This window comes from Salvia miltiorrhiza, chromosome 7, assembly GCF_028751815.1.
Source record: "Salvia miltiorrhiza cultivar Shanhuang (shh) chromosome 7, IMPLAD_Smil_shh, whole genome shotgun sequence".
NCBI classification, from domain to species: Eukaryota; Viridiplantae; Streptophyta; class Magnoliopsida; order Lamiales; family Lamiaceae; genus Salvia; species Salvia miltiorrhiza.
The window spans coordinates 37,807,360-37,813,183 of NC_080393.1; the positions used below are offsets into that span (position 1 = coordinate 37,807,360).

Genomic DNA, 5,824 nt, shown 5'->3' on the forward strand with positions numbered 1-5,824 from the left:
CAGAGTATCCAAGAAAGATTCCTGGATCAGCCGTGCTATCAAATATGTTTAATCTCCTCTTGTCATTGTTGTGAATGAAACACTTAGAACCGAAAGCATGAAAATAAGAGATTGAAAGCTTTCTGTTCTTCCATATCTCATATGGAGTTTTTCCATGTCGTTGAGTGAGGAAGGAGCGATTTTGCGTATAGCATGCGTTGTTGACAACTTCAGCCCAAAACTTCAAGGGGAGTTTTGATTCAGCCAGCATTGTCCTTGCTGCTTCCTTCAAAGATCTGTTTCTTCTTTCTGCAACTCCATCCTGTTGAGGAGTCCTTGCTGCAGAAGTTTGATGACTGATTCCATGTTCATCACAATACTCACGAATGACAGTATTGAGGAACTCGGTCCCACGATCTGATCTGATGCTGATGATGTTGACTTTTTTTTCCACGCTCAGCCTTCTCAGCAGCTTTGGCAGTTCTTCCAGTGTCTCCTTCTTGGTGAAGAGAAAGATAACCCAAGTATATCGTGAATAATCATACACAACAACTAAGGTGTACTTTATACCATTGTAGCTTATTGGAGAGATTGGGCTAAACAGATCCATGTGAAGTACTTGAAGAATTCTTCCAGGGGAGTGTCCTTCCTTTGACTTGAATGACATTCGCGTCTGCTTTCCTCTTTGACATGCTTCACATTCTTGCTTCTTCTGGAACACAATAGAAGGTAAACCTTCTACCAGTTGATGTTTAGCAAGTTTGTTGATCGTCTTGAAATTGAGATGGTTGAGTCTCTTGTGCCACAGCCAGTTGAGCTCCGAGCTACTCTTGCTGATGAGACATGTTTCTGGAGGGCTGTCTTCCCATGAAACAACATAGAGACTCCCTTGTCTGAATCCTTTCAGAACCACCTTCTTTTGATTGTTTCTAACAGTGAATACATCCTTCTTGATCTTCACTATGAAACCGCTATCACAAAATTGACTCACAGACAACAGATTATGTTTAAGACCAGAAACAAAGCTAACATTATTGATACTGGCGTTACCCATGTCGAGCATACCATAACCTTTTGTTTCTCCGATTGAGTTGTCTCCGAATGCAACTTTGGATCCAGCTTTCTCAACATACTGGGATAGATATTCTTTGTAGACCGTCATGTGCTTTGAACAGCCACTGTCAAGATACCACGTTCTGATTGATGCTTTGACTTCTTTCTTCTTCTTAGATTTTCTGTTCTTGGCCTGCAAGGAAGAGTCAATTTAGGTACCCAATCAAGATTTGGGTCCTTCAATGTTAGCTCGAGTTCCCTTTGGAACCCATATCTGCTTCAGAACAGGTTTTGCTGATCTCTTGCGCTTTGCTGGTCGTCAGACAGAAGTAGTCGTAGCTTTTGTTGGCACATGAGCATTCTGATGTTGAGCTTTCCTTTTGAAGGCCTCACTCTTGTAGTTGTTCTGTCTGATGAGAGGTTGAGGTCATCTTTTCTCGGCAAAGTATCTTCCTTGAGATACTCGAGTCATTCCAGACTGATGGAGACTTGACTGATGTCGTGGGACATGAGTCATGTGATGTCCAGTCGCTTGTCGTCGTGGATGTCGCTTGGCTCGTCTGGACTCATCACTGCTTTGTCTCCATGGATGTTGTTCTTTCTGAAACTGAACTGATTTCAGTTTCTGACTGATGTGACTGTTCTTCCCCCTGGACTAATGAGGAAGATTCTTCTTGATTCCGGATGTTCCTTCCCCGATCTTTGACTGAAATCTGCTTTCCAGTCTTCTTAGTAGAGTGATCTGGTTGGGGGCCTCCTTTGCTCGTCTGTAGCTTCGTGGAGGTGGAACATTTGTTCTTACCATCAGTTTGCGTTTGCGAACTTCATCCATATCATGATCTCTTGATTCTTCTGATGTGGTGATTTCAGAAGTATCGTTCTTTGAATTGATCATGACATTCTTTCCCTTATCAGCTGCAACCTTTCCTCCAATGCTTTCAACAAGACCTTTCGAAGGAAAGTTGTTTATCATGGGAGACTTCATCATGCAGTCTTTGACTGTTTCTTCCAGTTTGTGATTGAGCCTCTTGATTTCATGAGAAGCTCTATCACATTCTGAGTTGGAGATTCTGAGCTTTTCTTCCAGTTGACTGTTCTCCATGATTAGCTGATCAAGACCAGTTTCATCCGGAAAGTATATGACTGTCTGTGTCGCAGCCCGATTTCCCGACACTAGTGATAGTGGGGTACGAGTATCGATACGACTATTTTAAAAAGAATAAATGATAAGAAGAATAGGTCAAACATCAAGCGGAAGCTCGCATTAAAGCATGCTAAGGAAAATCATCATAAATGACCCCAAGGGTAAAATCGTCAACGTCGTTATAACTTTTTAATTATCAGGAATTTCAAGATCAAAAACAAAACGGGTATCGCTCATTTTTCGTAAGGAATCATAATATGCAGAGTAGCGCAGCAAAAGGCGAATCGATTATATGTATGAAGACATATAACCGTGAGTACATTGCTTAACTTCAAAAGAAAATCCAAGTATATCAATTATCAAGACTTTATCGTCAAAATGGAAATACGATATAGTAAATACATCCCCTAACAATTCCCCGCCAGCACCAGACCAATCTCGCTCCTCGCTTAGCCTGCACATTTAGAAATACATGCAGGGCGTGAGTACATAATACTCAGTGGGCAAACGCCGAAAAACAAGAAAGGTGCTCTTAGAGCTATAGGTTTGAAGCTTGCCACATCTCAGCAATACACAGAAATAAGTTAGTATTAAATGAATCTGTGCATGCAGTTTTCAGAATCATGACATCATAAGTAAACGACTGCAGTCAAAGATCTCAACATGTATGTACCACATCTACAACTCATCATCATCAAAGGTACTGAGAAGTAGGCCTCCCTCTCAAGTACCGTGACCGGCCGATTCGCTCAACGGCTCACAGTCACCTCTGTGCACATTAGCCCTGGCAGGATAGCTATCAACTGCCCAGGACCCGAATTCGTCTCATCTCATCAGTAGAGGGTAACATACAAGCTCAACATCAAAAATTGGCAAGTCAAACAGTTCTCAAACATCATTTATCTCAAATCATTTGTTAATCTCATAACATCATCAAATCATTTTAGAAAGCTCGTATAATATTTGTATACTCAAAATATTGCCCACCTGAAGACCTTACTCAAAAACTCCCGTCAAAGCGGAGTTACTTACTTCCCTGCTCTGCTCGTGTCTTCAGGGATCATCGTCATCATCGGAGGTTCATGTCATAAAATGAATCTCGATTAGAACTCAACGACAAAAACTCATGCCTTAACTCATGCTCTATCTTATATTCTATCTCTTAATCGACTCTACATAAACTTCTTCACTCATTTCAAAACCTTAAGTCCAAGGATAGGTTTCAAGAAAATCATGGTTCTAAGTCTCGATTTATCTCTCATATAAGACTCGTTTAATCTCATTAAAACACTTAGGCAACACAAACACATAAGGCACATAAGAAAATACAATCAAACATCAACAAATCATGTTCTGTTTTCCCACTGACTCAACTTCAAAATTTAACACGTTCTGACTCCGACCTCTCCTGGACTCCAGACTCATACCAAAAGAAAGGTATTTGAGTCTAGTTTCATTTAAAAAAAAGTAGAGTCAGAAACTCCAAGTGGTTTGGGAGATATGGCGTTTTTACCACAGTCTACCATATTCGGCAGTTTTGAGCAATCGGAAACATTGATTTTTGCAAAAATAGTAAACGTTGTCAAACGGAGCTCAAATTTGGTGGATATCTAGCCCATACAGTAAGGTTGATACCATAAAAATTTGGAAAGCTAGATCACACAGGAAGCTACTGAAATGAATGACTTTGTCCCCTGTTCTCTGAAATTCCCGGTAAAAATGTGCAGATTTGGTTTTGCATTTTGTAAAAATAGTAAATCAAGTCCAAATGACTTGAACTTTTACCGGTATGCTCAAGACGCATGTAGGGACATGCTGTAAAATTTTCAAAGCCATTAGACATCGACAACCCGTCGATCACAGTAGGTCAGTAGCCTACGAAAAATCACCAAAACTCATCTCAAACTCTTAAGTGCTCAATTCAACATTCCTTCAAAGAAAACCAATCAAAGCTCATTTGAAACACATATAACACTAAAAAACATTCAAAAACATTTAAAATACTCATCATACTCAAATTAACTCTCCTCTTTTACATCTTAACTCAAATCTCAAGGAAAACGTTTCTACAACGTATCAAGTCAATCCTCTTCTCAATTTCATGTTTAAAAACACTCAATCATTCAAAATGACCTCATACTTCATATAGCTCATTTTATACATATAAATCCCCTATAATCATACCAACCAAACTTTAATAAAAACTCATATATTCACATAAACTCTCAACAAAAACATGACAACTTCACAAAATGGTCATAAAGCAAATTAGACCTCATTTTATCAATTATTGACTTCTCAAAATATGAAAACTCAAAAACTCTCATAAACTAACTCAAGTCAAAATTTTACTTAGTTTCCAATAGACTTAATCAAACATATTAAAACACCAACATCATGCTCAATTACACATATCTTAAGCCAAATCATTTATTAAACACATAGACAAGAAAATCCCAATTTTTACCAAACTAAACTCTTTGACATTTTATGAACTCACATGGATCTTTAATCTCATCATATATCTATTAATCTTAACCCATTTAACTCACATATAAACCATCAATTTACAAATTAGAGCATAGATACACATAGCCCTAATTTTAGTAAACTAACTCATATCAAAATCATCATTTGACATCATATACTCAAATTACTCCATCAATCATCATCATATACATCTCATAGACTCATTTACACCATCAATTTATCTATTAACTCATTGACTCAAAATTTCCCATTTTTGGGTAAACTAACTTCCATCGAAATTTGAATCTCAAAGCATAGCTTTTCAAAACACACATCAATCATCACCAAACATATCATAGATCACTTTTCTCACCCCAATTCAAGGAAAGAAAAAGAAATATTTTTGAAGGGTAAGATACCCATTTTTTCGAAAATTTGAGGAAAAGAAAAGGGGTGATTTTCTTGCTTCAATCTTTCAAGAATACTCATGTACAAACTCATACAAGTCTAATCTATGGATATAGAGATCACTTACCCAAGTTTACACCAAATATCAAATTTTCTCTTACTAACTTCAAGATTGAATCTCCATGGATCTTCTTGAATCTAAGGAGATGGAAGGTGTTTAAGGTGGATTTAGAGGGTGATTTGAGTTTTGGTATGAATTTGTGAAGCTCCGAAGGTGCATCAATGGAGGAAAATGGTGGAAAGTAGAGAGATGAATGGGAGAGAGGTGGTGGTCGAAAGTTAGGGGAGAAGGAGAGAGAGGAATTTGCAAGATATGAGATGATCTTGGTAATCTTATAAAAGATTTGTGAATCTTTAAAGAGGATTTGAGGATCTTATGAAATATTTGGCAATTAATGCCTTGATCTCTCTCTCTCTAATCTCTACACTCTCTCTAATCTCTACTCTCTAAATCTCTACTCTCTCAATCTCTACACTTAGTAAATTTTAGTAATTAGTCTCATACTTAGGAAAATTAAAATAATAGTGTGAGTAAGGTGATTAAATAATAATCACAAAAACTATGGAAATATTACTCATTAATAAAGTACCATAGTATAATTATTCATGTGACCAAAATAAAATAATTATAGCACTAATATTAGTGCACTCACTCAATTATAATATTCCTCATCATAGGAAAAATAATTTAAAAAAAATATACTTGAAAAA

General features: G+C 37.3%; 1 long non-coding RNA gene across 1 annotated transcript; it reads right to left on the reverse strand.

Moving 5' to 3' along the window:
- Nucleotides 1-2,389: 2,389 nt before the first annotated feature.
- On the reverse strand, nt 2,390-5,539 carry LOC130992934 (uncharacterized). The gene is made up of 3 exons (XR_009091493.1): nt 5,181-5,539; nt 3,164-3,227; nt 2,390-2,630 (listed from the first exon to the last, which is right to left on the reverse strand). It is a non-coding gene; the product is annotated as an uncharacterized LOC130992934 (long non-coding RNA).
- Nucleotides 5,540-5,824: the final 285 nt, after the last annotated feature.